Source organism: Moschus berezovskii, chromosome 15, assembly GCF_049115385.1.
Source record: "Moschus berezovskii isolate FMDL1 chromosome 15, NW_MosBer_1.0, whole genome shotgun sequence".
NCBI classification, from domain to species: Eukaryota; Metazoa; Chordata; class Mammalia; order Artiodactyla; family Moschidae; genus Moschus; species Moschus berezovskii.
In genome coordinates, this window is record NC_142474.1 from 29404470 (window position 1) to 29420403 (window position 15934).

General features: G+C 50.6%; 1 protein-coding gene across 2 annotated transcripts in view; it reads left to right on the top strand.

The window, feature by feature from the left end:
- Positions 1-3241: 3241 nt before the first annotated feature.
- OSBPL2 (oxysterol binding protein like 2) overlaps positions 3242-15934 on the top strand; it is a 36516-nt gene continuing 23823 nt past the window's right edge. For both annotated transcript variants that reach the window (XM_055433842.2, XM_055433852.2), the window contains exon 1: positions 3242-3391. The gene's annotated coding sequence lies outside the window, so the exon portion shown is untranslated. The remainder of the gene's footprint in view (positions 3392-15934) is intronic.

Sequence of the window (15934 nt, forward strand, 5' to 3'; positions counted from 1 at the left end):
CTGCTGGAAAGGAAAGTATGAAGCTGGGGACAGAGCAGTGGGCTGCAGGCAGGGCTGGCTCCGCTGGCCCGCTCAGCAGTGTGACCACTGACCCAGACCTCCTGGACCTTCAGATCTGCATCTGAAATAGGTGCCCAGGTGTTCCTGGAGCCTGGGGGGCATGGCTCGTGGCCTCTGAGCCTCAGTTTCACCTCTGAAGGGGGAGCAATGATCTCTGTTCTGCCTCCTGAAATGATGGAAGGAAAGGGGATGATGCACGTGAATGTGCCTACTGAGGGCAAAGTGAGGGCATGTGCTCCCCCACGCTGGGGCCTCTGGAGCCCAGGATGCAGGGCTTCACGCCCACGAGTTCAGTTGGCGACTGCGGGGAGAGGAGTTGTGGGCCACAATATAACCTGATCCTGATTCAGAAGGAGCTGGACAGGGAGGCTCCAGTCATGCTTACTTGGGGTCAGGGGAAGGTCACAGGCAGACATGACTGCAGGGCTGGTCTGCTTTTGGTCTGATCTAAGAGCAGTTGCAGTGGGACCAGACATCCAGCACTTCCAAACTCTGAGAGCACACACAGGATGGACCCTGGGGTCCTGAAGAGACTCTGGGGCCAAGCTAGGCCTGAGTGCTCAGGATGAAGGGGGGACACTACGATGACCCCTGCAACCATGGGACAGGAATCAGCTGATGTCCTGGCCACAAGCCATGCCCCCAGGCTCCAGGAACACCTGGGCACCTATTTCAGATGCAGATCCTAGTCCAGGAGGTCTGGGCAGGGCTCTGTCTTTCTGGCAAGCTCTGGGGCTGGGCCAGGCAGGAACACACCGGGTCGGGCCACTTCCTCATTGCAGGTCCTGGGTGAGTCACTTCCCTGCTTGAGGCTCAGTTTGCTCATCTGTGAAGTGGGAATGATGACCCACAGTATCTATTGGATTGGCTGTTGCAAACATGAAACTGGCTAGTGTCAGCTTTCATCATCATTGTCTGGCCCCACACCCTCTTTGTCTGCTTTCCTGCTCCTAGTTTTCAGCCCATTCCTGGAGAATTTTGCCTCTGGAATTGGCCTCCTGACCTAGTGAAGGTCATGAAAAATGTTCCTGACTGCTCCCAAGGCACTCTTCTTGCAGCTTCTAGCTGGGGGAGGATTCCTGTCCAACCCACAGGCACAGGAAAGAGGAAGCAACAGCTGACACTCAGAACCCAGTTTGATGAATTTGTTTGAAGGGGATGAACCGACACCCCAGCCACAGGACCCACCTGGGTTTGGAGCCCACTCCTACTCCTAAGGCCAGGGTGGAGATGGCCATGCTTAGTGTGTTCCATGGGCAGACGGGAGGCTCATTCAACCCCAGCCTGTCTCCTGGCTTGAGCACTCCCTTGTGCACTCACCCCTGGAGTTCATGGCTGCGGAGTGGGCTGGTTGGTCGAACCCCTCAGGAGCATGTCCTTCGCCTGGGGGTCAGAGTCTTAGAGGCTTGTCAGAGTAACAGACCCTGAGCTGGACTCAGGCCAGGCCCACAAGGGAAACTGCGGAGCATCTCCGTGGCAACCGGCCTTGTCCTTGTCCTGGCTTGGGAGCCTGCACAGTGCACCCTTCCCTCTTCTGCTGGATTCGGTTTCTTCAGAGGTAACCATGGCAATGCCTTTGTTTCCGAGGCTGCGCCCCGCCTCCCTCCCAGCTTTTCTCTTCAGCAGAGGCTGGGAGAGCTCCTTTTCAGTCCCCACACGTCTCCAGCACCCACTAACAGTGGGCCCACCGGTGAGCCAGGGCCAGACCCTGGCATGGGGACGACTGGCTTTCTGGGCCCAGAAGTGCAGTTCAGGCCCTGGTCGTGCTGCACTTGCTTGTGCCCCACTATTTACAGGCGGCATTTTCATATGCACAGGGCTGCAGAGGCAGACAAGGCCTGCCCTCATGGCACCCCAGCTGGAAGTGGGGAAGTGTTTTGAGGAGGGAGTGCAAAGGCCCAGGGGGGCTGGTGCTGTGGAGGAGACAGTAAGGAGCAGGAGCCCAGCACGTGCTCTATGACTGGGGAGGTGTGTCAGTACTCTTGTGGCTCCAGGGTCCCACCTCAAACTGGCTTAAGCAGAAAGGAAAACGTGGTGACTCTCGTGCCTGAATTCTTGCCTAGAGATTCCCGTGGACAGAAGAGCCTGGTGGGCTACAGTCCATAGCGTGGCAAAAAGTCAGACACAACTGAAGCAACTTAGTACGCACATGCCTGAAAAGTCTAGACAGAGCTTGCCCAGGTGACAGCTGGTTCCAGGCGAGCCAGGGGTGTTTGCTCTTGCTTTCCTCTGGGTTAGTCTTGTCCCCAGGTGGCCCCTCCCCGCACAGTGACAAGATGCCCATCAGTAGCCCCAGACTTACATCTTTCTGTCACCTAGTCTAGTTCTGTGGAGGTCTGTGGGTAGATGGGAGAGTCATTTGACCTCAGCTTTCCCTCTGGCCTGAGCTATCTGACCCTCAGTGAAAGTCCCAGTACTGACCCTCACTGGCCAGGACAGGGTCACCTGCTCACCCCCGAACCACTTGCTGTAACTCTCAGCAGTCAGCCTGATTCATATTACTCCACTCACCCCAAATCAGACCTAAGACTTAGATGGGATTCGGTGGGAGAAACCTGGTTTAAAAAGGAAATCTTGGTACTCATAGGCTCAGAGACATTAGTTTACTTGCCCACAGCCACACAGCTGGTAAAGATGCAAGCTCGGATCTGACTCCCGAGCTTCTGGGCTTAAACGTGGAGCCACTACAGTCAGTAAGAGCCCCCAAAGGTTTTAAACAAAGGAGGGAACGGTCAAGAGGGTAAACTGCCGCCGGGTTTTGGTGAGTGGTGAGAGGTATGGCAAGGAGGGTGGACGGTGAGAAGCCCTGCATGCTGCTGAGGAAGGCAGTTTTTTGAAGGGTGACTCCCGGTTCCGCCCGTCCCCGGGGGTTGGGAGCGGCAGGCGCAGAGGCCCCAGCGCGCGGAGCATCAGCGACCCGGCCACCTGACTCGCTGTTTGTAAACTCAGCTCACCCATCCACGCCCCTTCCTTCCTCTCGCCCACCCTTTTCGCGTCTATATCTGCATAATCCCGCCTTTCCCTTCTTTGATTGGTCTTCCGCACCGTCACTCCTCCGCAAGGGCCGGACTCCTCAGGGGAGGAAGGCGGGGCCTCTCTGGCGACGTAATTAGCATAGTCCCACCTCCCAGCACCGCCCTCGGGTCGAGCGTTGATTGGGCCGGCCGGGGCCGACGCGACGGCGACGGGCGCAGCGAGTGGCGAACGCGGGCTGTCAGTCGGCAGGGCGGCCGGCCGCACTTCCGCCTCGGTGTCAGTGGGTCGCGGGCCTGCGGGGCGGGGGCGGGGCGGGCAGCGGGACTCCGCGGGCGCCGGAGGGACAGCAGTCCAGGTGAGTGATCCGGTCGGGACCCCGACCCTACGTCTCCCGGGAACCGCGCCCCGCGTCGGGCGGGCGGGCCTGGGCCTCGGGCGGCAGGGAGGCTGGGCCCGGCTGGGGGGAGCCAGAGCCTCGCGCCCCCCGCCCCTTGGCCAGGCCTCGACCCCAGCCCCGGCCCGCCCTGCCTCCCGCCGCCAGCCAGCCCGCCGGCCGCTTCCTGGGTCCGAGGAAACTTGGGAGGAAAGTTGGCGGCCGGCGGTTGGGACGGTCCGCGGGCGGGGGCGGCGGGCCTGGGTCCCGGGCGGCCGCCCAGACCCCGCGTCTCTGGGCAACCGCGGCCCTGGTGCTGGACAGCCGGCCGCCGCACCCGGAAGTGGACTGGAGAGCGGGCCCGGGCGCCCTCCAGCCCCTCTCAGAGGCAGGGATGAGTCGGGGGGCTCGTTGGGCAGGGGTGGCGGGAACCCCGACTTTCACTTGTGTCTAAGGTGGCCGGCGTCTGCGGTCAACCAGTCTGGAAGGGCACGGGGTGAAGAGCCAGTGTCCCCGCTGCTCGTGGTGCAGCCCTCCCTCTCCTACCCTCCTCTCCCCTGCCCCGCAACCACCTGTGGGTTTGTCTGGGCCCAGCGAGGTTTTGTGCCCATGTCCACCCCCTCCCCTGCTCTTCCTTTTGTTTTTAATTTGTCAACTTAGCAGACTGTACTTACTGCAGAGAGCTCACCACCTAACACATATGTTAGATAAGTTATATATGTAATCTGATTTTAAAAGCTTCCTTCTCTCTGCAGTTACATTTCAGTAATCAGCAGAATAAATCTTGAGACTTCATAAGCCCAGAGCAAGACTATTGGGTAATCAGCACTCAATCTTCCCAGGTTTTTCTGGGAGAAGCAGCCAGGTGGTGTTAGGATGTTCCTGGCACTCTTGAGTGTGAGGATCACCTCGCAGGAAGCTGGGTTCCTGTCTTTGAGGTCAGTCTAGGACAAGCTTTGAACCTCCCAGCAGCAGCCGCCTGTGCCTTAGTTCCTTTGCTGGGGCAGCCTGTGCACATTTGGAGATGTGGTCTCACTCAGTGCAGTTCAGCAGATATCTCTGGGGTGCCCGCTGCATGCCTGGCTGCAAACTGCAGGCCCTGTCCATCCAATGGGGCTGGGGCGCGGAGGTGTCCTGGGACCCCTGTCATTGTGGCTCCTTGTCCTGGTGGCAGAGCGAAGGCCCTTCCTGACTGTGCCCTGGGCAGTGTTTGCCCATACACCTGGCCTCAGTTCCTTCCTCTGTGACACATAACCATGTTCCTGGCAGGGCTGATAAGACAGCAGATGAAACGCTTGTCTGCAGCAGTTCTGACATGTGGCAGGTGCACGGTTGTTAACTCTCTGCCCCTTGGTTGGGGACAGGAACCTTACGGACTGCACTTGCTTCTTGTCCTGCGCAGCGCCTGGCAGGGTGCTGTCGTTCAGTCCGTGGACAACCGAAATCTCCTTAGAGCTTACTTTTCCTGTTTGCTTCACCTGTCCTTCTGTTAATAAGCTCTCACCTAAGATGACAGTAATACCTGACAAGTGTTGTCCAGGACTGCTGTAAGCACATTATATTCACTTGATTTCATGTGGTTTTCACAGTAGCTTCCAAGACTCTTCCTTAGTTCCATTATCCTGTGTCTAGTCATGAGAAAGCCGAGGAACAGAGAGGTTAAGTTTCTGTACTTAGTCGGCTCAGTCGTGTCTGACTCTTTGAAACCCCATGGACTGCAGCCCGCCAGGCTCCTCTGTCCATGGGGATTCTCCAAGCAAGAATACTGGAGTGAGTTGCCATGCCCTCCTCCAGGGGATCGAACCCACGTCTCTCACGTTGCAGGTGGATTCTTTACCGTCTGAGCCACCACGGAAGCAGAGAGGTTAAGTAACTTGCTCTAAATCACATCGGAGCAAGGTATAGAGCAGGGATTTGAACCGAGGCAGTCTGGCTCCAGGGTCCACATCCTTAAGTACCTCTCTGTACTGCCTTTTAAAAACCAGCGTTTTCTTTTTCAAGGTCCCTTCAGCATTTTTCTTTGGAACGTTTAATTGCCTCATTACTGTGTGTCAGAACTTTGCTTCTTGCAGCACACATACTGATAGACTTTCATTTGGGGTGAGTGTGAATGTTTATGAAACTGTTTAATTTCTTCTGAAATAAAGTAGTAATTCTCCATCTGGCTATCCAGGATTTTGCTGAAATACCTTGCCTGCTGCCCAGTTCTGCAGTCAGTGGGGAAGCTGCTAATGTTCGCCGTGTGAGAGGGCAAGTTGAGGGGGCAGGGGTGACATGGATGGATATGCTCTTGGGCCCAAGCCTGTGGTTTTGAATTCATTTCTGTGCGAGCTTGATGCGGTGAACTTAAGGCTGTAAACCTTGCCCTGAGGGCTTTCCTTTTTCCTCCTAGGTGTAGTCAGAAGGGTCAGGCTTAACATTTTCAGAAGCAGTGTCATTTCAGTGTTTAAAAAGGGCCACTTGACACTTGTCCCACTGCATCTTATCTAGGCCCTCCAGGAAACGCTAGCAAACGAGTCTTGGATAAATACTTAAAACCAGCCTGACTTTAAAGATCTTGATACAAATCTTGGTAAAATCTTCAGCTAATTATGACATGTTGGAAACATTTTATATATTCTTATACTGTCTTCAAATGATTTCTTTAGTATTCCTGTGAAAAGCCAACACCCATCTTTTCCTAGGAGTTTGGCTGTGTGGGTATAAGGCATGCAAGACTTGAGTCTTTGAGCAAGGGCTGTGATGCTGGTCCTCAGGTGGCTAAAGTATTCTGAGAGGTTAGGAATCTTCCCGAAAGTGGCCTGAGGCTCTCAGGTTCTGGCCCTCTGGCTCTCTTTGATGGGAGGAAAGTTACCCATCTGCTCTTGTCTCAAGGGTGCTGGCCTGTAAAGTGGACTATTGCGTAGGTTATATGTGAAAATGTAACTGAGCAGACCTGTCACTGTAGTAGATTCTCAGTAGACTTTCAGTCGCAGACTTGAGAGCACTGGAATTGACCTCTCCCGACACTGACATGGACAGACAAATGCAACTTATCAGTGAAGGGAAGCCAGGGAAATCATTGGTAGGTAGATTTGCAGTTCTACTGAAATGAACTACAGTAACACTTTTAAGATATGACTATTCAGGTGGAGTTGTCTGGAACACCCCTGGACCCAAGCAGTATCTCTCCTGGGGCTCAGGCCCATAGACAGAAACTTGGTGCACTTTAAGATTGAATTGATATGGATACTGGGAGGAAGTTAACATTTGAACATAACTGATTATTTACAAATGCTTAAATCCTAAGACTCGCTAGTATTTTAGGTCTTAGTTTGGGACTTTCAATGCAGTTTCTGTGCACAGTGATTAATTTGTGTCTCTGCTGCAGTGTGTACTTGTCAAAGCATTTTTGCTGATAAATCCCAGGCATTGGTGTTGCAGCCGTATCGCCCTCTGTCTGGAAGCGTGTGTGGAATACTGGCCCAGCCCGGCAGCTCCCCTTAACAAACATGTAATGAAATGGTCACTGTAACCCATCCAGGAGTTTTGTGGCTCTTATTTCTTCTTTTTTCCAAATTCAGAAAAGCACTTGGGGTCATTGGGCAGCATTTCAAAGCATCACCATCTTTCAATTGGCTTTCCCAGTGATGTAAACACTGATACCTGTGTGATGAGCTGGACAGTGGAGGTCAGCCTTCAGAAAGGACTATGTTTAGAGACGTGGAGGTGTGGAGACCTCTCTGCCTGATGTTTGTGTGTCTTTTTCTTTGCTTTCTCATTTCATCAGTGGAGTTCTTGCAGGATTTCTTTTGAGATGCAAACTCCGAGTCAATTCTGGCCCAGTTGGCCCTGCACCAGCCCGGCCCATAGCCTGGGGCCTGGGGGGAAAGGAAGTCTGCTCACCCCTGGGCGCTGGGGTCATGGCAGGAGGAATGGTCTGTGTAGCTCTGGGTGAGGCACACCTATCTAACCTTGAGCTCATACCTTTATCAGAGTGGTGGGCCCACCGGCCTTGAGAGATGTCTGGGAAGCATTGTTCCAGGCTGGTACGCAGGTTCTTGGGGGAGAGCCTGGCATGAGAAATGGTCTTGTGCAGTCTTCCTGAACCCAGGTTCTAGAAAAGATGACGGCAGCCATGGGGGGCGGGGGTGGGTGTATGTTTTACTGAACAAATGAAACGCTGGTCATGAGAAAAGATCAGCTGTGACCTGGCACCTGTGCCACCGTGCTTGGCTGAAAGGTGAATTCCACTGTTGCCTTAAACCAGGGAAGCGTGTGCTCTGACGGCCAAAGCGGGAAGCTTTGTGGGTGAAAAGGAGCACCTCAGAGAGAGCTCCGGCAGTGACAGGTGTGAACTGGGGCTGTGACTGGGGAGGGCCAGAGCATCTTGTCCCCAGCTTGGTACCAGTTGGGCACCAGTACCTGTGTTCTGAGGAAGCATTAACCTTGGGGCATGTTTTAACACATGAGGGAGAGGGCTGGAGGGCCTGGGGCTGCCATGAAGTCCGTCTTGGATGTAGGGTGCTGTGTGTTCAATGGCAGGGCTTCTTACCAGAAAAACTTGTGCAACTCTGTAAAAAGTGGAGGTTCCAGGCCCAGACCTCACCTCCTGGGAGCGGGCTTCTAGGCGGGAGGCCCGGGTCATGTGTGTGCCCCACTCCTGTGACTCCAGCGGGGCTGGTGTGCTTGCCAGCTGTTCGGGTCTACTACAGGGTCCTAACCCGTTTTGGATCAGGATCAGGGACCACCTCCACCCCCAACCCCTGCTGCCCCTTGCTTTGAGAACTGAATGAAGAGTCTGAGTCAGGTTCCTGGGGAAAAGAATGAACTCAAACAGAACTTTGAAATTTTTCCCTTTTCAGTTCTCTCTCTTTTTCCTAGGGGTGGGGTGGTTAGAAATTTGTGGAGTTCTCTGACCTTGGTTAGTGCTCAGGAAGTGCCTGGGGCAGGCATGACTTGGATGGTGAATTTCTTAGCAGGTGAAACCGGTCAGGGGAGCGAGCAAGTGTGTCCTACTTGGGCGGGAGCTGATGGGGAAGGACCTGGAGTGGGAGAGGGAGCAGGCGAAAGGGCGAGGCTGTCAGACTGGTCCCTGCCCCATGATGGATGTGGCATCTGGAGCATCCTCCACAGTGTGTCCAGGCTGTGGTCCTGCTCATGAGAGATGGACCCGCCACAGGAGGGGCACTTCCATGTCCTGATTTCTCCTGGCCCTCAGTATGCTGCCTCCACGGTGGCTGCGGCTCTTGTGGTTTTGTGTGAACACAGCCCCGGAGGCTGTGAACGGGCTCCCTGTCCAGAGCTCTCTCACCCACACCCCAGGCTGCGTTCACACCACCCTGCTTTACTCTGTGTTGATTCAAACAAACGCATTTGCACAGAAGAGCATCCACTCATCCCGTGCAGTCCTTGTCTGCAGTGCTGTGTGCTGGGTCCTCAAAGTGCGCACCAGACGCTCTGTTTTGGTGCTCACCACTGCACAGGGAGCAGTTGGATCCCAGGGGTGGGGTGGGGGGCACATGGGACTAGACTTGAGTCTGTCCTGGACAGGTTCGTAGATGGGGGTCTCAGCTGCTACTGAGGCCCAGCAGGAAGTGTGGCTCCTGGGACCGGGCTGGTTTGCCCCGTGAGGTGGAGAATGGTAAACAGTGGGTGATTAATGCAGCTGTTTACACAGCAGAGAGGTTTGCTTACCTTCCTGATTCTGGAAACTTTCAGTTTCTTGCCGGAACCCCTAACAACCTCGGTTAGTCGTGTGCTGACTGTAAACTGCTCGCTGGCGTGGACAACACGGGGGAACCTCTGGGGCTAGGCTGCCCTGGCCCCCCGCCCGAACGCCCACCCCTCAGCGAAGACATTTTGAGTTCCCTGTAGCATCTTCATCTTGTGATGAAGATCACACCACCCGGCAGAAGGCCGGGGCTGTGGAAAGTCCACAGAAAATACACACGTACTTGTTTTGCCCTAAAAGAGCACCCTGATGGAGCCTCAGGCACACCTAGACTCAACGGATCCCATCGAGTTTAAGGAACCAGGGTCCAAAAGGCCACTCTCGGTTCCTTCCCATGGTCCCCGAGGTGCATGTGGACAGGCGCTCTGCAGATGACAGCCAGCCGTTCGGGAGGCCTTGCTGGGAGCAGAGTGGGGGTGTTAACCTTACTCCACCACTAAGCGTTTCCAGCCTCAGGAGCGTGAAGGCCTGATCATTCTTCAGCAGGTAGTGAAGTGTGCATTTCAGTGAGTTCAAGATGTGAAAACCAGGGCAGCTTTGGAAATAAGAATAAAGGGCAGGCTTGGCCTGATGCTCTTCTCTGCGCTCCATCTGTGGCTGGTTGGGAAGGTTGCATGGACCAGGCCAGCTCTGCTGCCACCATCTGACTTATGTGCAGAGGCCAAGTGGGGTCCCCATGTCGTCCCAACCCAGTGAGGCCCTGCAGCGCTGTGTCTGGGATGGACACCACCCGCCACGTTGGCCACTGGAGTAGAAGGGATTCAGCTGGGTAGCGTCACAGAGAAAGAAGCATTGGCTTCCTCTCTGCATGAGCTCAGAGTCACCTGTGGCCCTGTGGCCACTGCTCCGGACAGAGCAGGTTAGAGAGAGTACTTCTAGCACGGCACTGGAATTAGTGCAGACTGAGTCCTTGTGTCCTATAAGTCTTGTTCTTTTACAGAAGAAAGAAACTGGGCACTGTGGCATGGTGGCAGGAGGAGGATAGGTAGGAGTTGTTAGGCATCCAGCTGACAGGTGGGCTTCCTTGACAAAGTGGACATCTCAAAACTGAAACAGTCAGTGACCACAAAGGTCACTGTTCACCCACAGTGGCACTGCCACAAGGAGGGGATGAGACCTCTGGAGGCCCTGGTACTGGTGGTGTCCCTGGGCCTTGATCTTTCCTCAGGGGGCGGCTGGATCGGGAGGGCCTGTGGGCATGCTTGCCCCTCCCCAGGATGAGTTGGTATCACCAAACAGTCTCAGTTCCCCTTTTCCAGATTTAATTTTCCCATCCCCATCCTTCAGCTCTTCAATTCCTCCAGATACTGATGGTGTCCATTATGTGCTAAACTCTGATTTTCACACTCAGAAGAGGTGCTGCTTCCACGTTCCTGGTGGTCATCCCAGCCTGTGCGCTCTGGTAACGTGGAAGTATCTCTGTAGCATCCCTCTGGGGTCTGACAGGGCAGCCTCGGGGTTGTGGCCAGGTTGGTCCCAGAGGCCCTGGGGCAATGCTGGGACCTCTGGTCTGTTCCATCACTGGCCTGAGACTGACTGCTGCCCTCTACACTGTGCATGGGCTTGTCTGTCTCCGGGAAGAGTTTGACCTTGACCTTGATAGCTGTGGGACAGTGAGAGACTTATGGACAGACTGGGCTGTTGCCAGCTGCTGCTCCCTTGCTTCTGTCTCTGACTTATTCTTGACGGAAATCCTGTTTTTTGCATCTGATGGGTTGAGCACATGTCCTATCAGGGAAGTGTGCCCCCTGGCTGAGGCCCTGGCGGAGTCTCACCAGCGATTCCTTTGGGGTCCCCTGCTCCATGAGTACTCCAGTACTCATGTACAGTACTGTACTACAGTACTCCAGTACTCTTGCCTGGAAAATCGCATGGACAGAGGAGCCTGGTGGGCTGCATGCAGTCCATGGGGTCGCTACTAGTTGGACACGACTGAGCGACTTCACTTTCACTTTTCATTTCACACATTGGAGAAGGAAATGGCAACCCACTCCAGTGTTCTTGCCTGGAGAATCCCAGGGACGGCGGAGCCTGGTCGGCTGCCGTCTGTGGGGTCGCACAGAATCAGACACGACTGAAGCGACTTAGCAGCAGCAGCTCCATGACCACCCTCTGAGTGTGAGCTCTGGGGAGCAGGAGGTGGGGGTGGGGGGTGGGACCAGGCCTCGTGGAGTCCACTCTGCGGGCCTTCTGGCCAGTTCTGTACCCTTCTTCAGTTCCCAAATCCGCTCCCTCGCCCCAGCCCGGTGCTCTAGTTCCCTGGTCTCCCGGTGGGAATGGGGATGGAGGGTTTTGGCTGCATTCATTTGAGCCGTTACAAGGAGTAGCACACCTGAGGCTGGAGTGTGGATGGGGTTTGGGACCCTTCTTAGAGAGAGTCTCGCATGAGAATCTATCAGAGTTCCCAGGGGAATTCTCCCTTTCCAGGGCAGTGCTTCAGAGCCTGGCACCCAGCGCGTGGAGCTCTCTGCACTGATGATTAGTGAGCTAAGCTTCTTGTTCATTTCTTGTTTGTCCTACTTGCTAATGTATTTTTTTTTCCAATTTAGATAGTTGCAGTAAAATACACATAGCATAAAAATTACCATCCTGACCATTTTTAAGTGTGCAGTTCAGTGGTCGTAAATACAGCCCACCATCCACCCCGAAGCTCCTTTCATCCTGTGAAATGGTAAAGACCCATTCAACACCAGCTCCCCACTTCCCCTCCGCCAGCCCCTGACAACCGCCTTCTTCTTTCCATCTCTATGAATGTGACTCCTCTATGGTCCTTGTGTAAGTGGAATCACACAGTAATTGTCTTTTCGTGTCTGGCTTATTTCATTGGTCATAATGTCCTCAAGGTTCATCAGTGCTGTAGCATATGGCAGGGTTTCCTTCCTTTTTATGGCTGAATAATAGTCTGTCATGTGTCTGGACCCCATTTTGCTTTTCCTTTTGTTTGTGGATGGACACTTGGGTTGATTCCACATTTTAGCTGCTGTGAACATGGATGTGCAAAAAATTGAAAGAATTGTTTTCAATGGTTTTGGGTACATACCCAGAAATGGAATTGCTGGATCACATGGTAATTCTATTTTTAATTTTTTGAGGAACTGCCCTACTGTTTGTCATAGCGGCTGTACCATTTTATGTTCTTACCAACCATTTGCAAAGTTTCCTGTTTCTCCACACCCTCACCAAGACTTGTCAATATCTGTCTGTCTGATAGTGGCCATCCTAAAGGGTGTGAGGGTGTGTCTCATTATAGCTTTGATTGCATTTCCCTGATGATTAGTGAGCTGAGCATCTTTTCATATGCTTATTGGCCAGTTGTATGGCCACCCGATGCGAAGAGCCGACTCATCTGAAAAGACCCTGATGCTGGGAAAGATTGAGGGCAGGAGGAGAAGGAGACGACAGAGGATGAGATGGTTGTATGGCATCACTGACTCAGTGCATATGGGTTTGGGTGGACTCCGGGAGTTGGTGATGGACAGGGAGGCATAGCATGCTGCAGTTCATGGGGTCGCAAAGAGTCGGACACGACTGAGCGACTGAACTGAACTGAACTGAACTGTTGTGTTCTCTGGTGAGATGTCTGTTCAACTCCTTTGCCCATTTTTGAATCAGGTTGTTTTTTGTTATTGAGTTTTAGGAGTTCTCTATATAGTCATGATATTAATCTGTTATCAGATGTATGATTTGCAAATACTTTCTCCCATTCTGGGGTTGCCTCTATACTCTGATAATATCTAATGCACAAATTTAAAAAATTTTTCATGAAGTCCAGTTTGTCTAATTTGTCTTTGTCTCTGCCTTTGATGCAGTTGCAGGATACCTGGGTTCGATCCCTGGGTTGGGATGATCCCCTGGAGAAGGGAAAGGCTACCCACTCCAGTATATTCTGGCCTGGAGAATTCCATGAGCTGTATTGTCCATGGTATCGCAAAGAATTGGACTTGACTGAGCCACTTTCACTTTCACTTTGGTGTCTTATCCAATAAATCATTGCCAAATCCAAAGTTATGAAGCTCTTAACTGTATCTTCCTCTTAAGAGTTTTTTAATTTTAGATCTTACATTTAGGTCCTTGATCCATTTTGAGGTAATTTTTGTATATGGGATAAGATAGGGTCCAACTTCATCCCTTTGCTTGTGGATATCCAGTTTCCCAGCACCGTTTGTTGAAAAGATAGTCCTTTCCTTCTTGAATGGTCTTGACACACTTGCTTGTCAGAAGTCAACTGACTGTATATGTGAGGGTTTATTCCTGAACTCTCTTCTTTTCCATTGGTCTCTGGGCTAGTACCATACTGTTTTGATTATGCTGTAGTTTTGTAGTAAGTTGTGAAATTCAGGAAGTGTGGTCTTCTGGCTTTGTTCTCCTTTCTTCAGTGTGTTCTGGCTATTGAAGGTCACTTGACATTCCATATGAGTTTTAGAATGGATTCTTCTGTCTCTGCAGAAAACATCATTGATGCTTGATAGGGATTGTATTGAATCTATAGATTGATTTGAATTGTATCCACATCTTAATATTCAGTCTTCCAATCCATGAACATGGGATATGTTTCCATTTGCTTATGTTTTTCATTTCTTTTGGCAGTGTTTTATAGTTTTCATTGTATGGTCTTTAACCTCCTTGGTTAATTCCTAAGAACTTTATCCTTTTAGATGACGTTGTAAAAGGGATTGTTTTGGGGATTCCCTTTTCAGACTGTTTACTGTAAGTGTGTAGAAATACAACTGATTCTTCCACGTTGAGTTTGTATCCTGCTACCTTGCTAAATTAATTTATCCTAATAGTTTTTTTGTGTGTATTTGTGGAATCTTTAGTGTTTTCTCTATATAAGATCACATCATCTGCAAACATAATTTCACTTCTTCTTTTCCAATTTGGATGACTTTTATTTCTTTTTCTTGCCTACTTATTCGGCCTGGAACTTTCAGTGTTATGGTGACTAGAACTGGTGAAAGTGGGCATCAGTGGTCTCCTGATCTTAGAGGAAAAGCTCTCACCACTGAGTGTGATGTTCACGTTGTTTTTCCACATCTGGCCCTTACTATGTTGTCCTTCTGTTGCAGTTTGTCAAGTGTTTCTGTCATGAAAAGGTGTTGAATTTTGCCAGGTGATTTTTCTGCATCAGTTGGGATGATCATGTGGTTTTTTCCTCCCCTTCATTCTATTAATGTGATATATTACATCAGTTGAGTTTCATGTGTTGAATCATCCTTTCGTTCCAGGGGTAAATCCCATCTGGTCATGACATGTAATCCTCTTTAATATGTTGCTAAATGTGTGTCAGTGTGTTCTATCTGTTATTATGTTGAGGACTTGTGCATCTGTGTTTGTAAGGGATATTGGTTTGTAGTTTTTTTTTGTAGGGTCTTTGCCTGATCACATAGATGGGGTTCAGTTCAGTTCAGTCGCTCAGTCGTGTCCGACTGTCCGCGACCCCACGGTTAGGAAGTGTCTATTCTTCTTAATTTTGGAGAAAGTCTGAGAAGAATTCATGTTAGTTCTTTTTTAAATATTTTGTAGAATTCACCAGTGAAGTTGTCAGATCCAGTGTTTTTCTCTGTTGGGAGATTTTTGATTACTGATTGGCCTGCTCAGATTTTCTGTTTGATTTAGGCTTAGTACGTTTTGTGTTTCTAGGAGTTTGTCATTTCATCTAGGTTATCCAGTTTTGCAGGATTCATAGCCCTTTCTTATAGTCCTTTTATTTCTGTACAATGAGTGATGTCCCCATTTCAATTTATGATTTTAGCTTTTTAAGTATTCTTTTTTATATGTCCATCTAACTGAAGATTAATTGATTTTGTTGATCTTTTCAAAGAACTGACTTTTAGTTTCACTGATTTCCTCTATTTTTCTATTCTTATTATTTCCTTCCTTCTGCTAGCTTTGGCATTTGTTTGTTGTTCTTCTCCTTCCTTAAGTTGTGAGGTTAGGTTATTGATTTGATATCTTATTTTTTTTAACTTAAGTGTTGGTAGCTATAAAATTTCCACTTAGCTCTACTGTCATTGCGTCCCATAAACTTTGGCGTGTTGTGTTTTCATTTTCTTTTGCTTATAAGGATTTCCTACTTTTCCCTTGTAGTTTTTCTCTCTGATCTGTAGGTTGTTTAAGATAGTTTTTCATTTTTTTTGGCAGTGCCGGGCAGCTTGTGGGATCTTAGTTCCCTGACCAGAGATTGAACTCAGGCAGATTAAATTTAGGCCTCTGAGAGTGAAAGCTGAGTCCTAACCACTGGACCACCAGGGAATTCCTGAGGGAATGTTACTTAGTTTCCAGAACGTTGTGAATTTTCTAGTTTTCCTTTTATTAGTGATTTCTAACTCATTCTTTTATAGTCAGAGAAGATGCTTTGTATGATACAGATCATTTAAAATCTACTGAGACATAGTCTGTAGCGTAACATATGGTCTGTCCTGGAGAATGTCCCACGTGCACTTGAGAAGGTGTGTCCTGTTGTTGGGTGGAGTGTTCTGGATACATCGGTTAGATCTAATTGGTTGATGGTGTTGTTCAAGTCATCTGTTTCTTATCTTCCATCTGGTTGATGCTTGCTAATGTATTTTTAAATTACTAAATAAAATTTATATTATTTTGGATAATTTAAATTCAGAATTGACATTTAACTGCAAAAGTAGCTTTAGAATTTTCAAATTATTGGTGAGCTTTTCTTTCTTTGTGAAGATCACATCTAGGTTGCCTTGCTCATTTTTGAGCAGAGAAGTAACACACAGTTTGACTCTTTAGTGAGTCGACCTTGGAGATTAACCACCAGGTCCCTAAGCCAGCCACTTATTCCTCAGTGACTA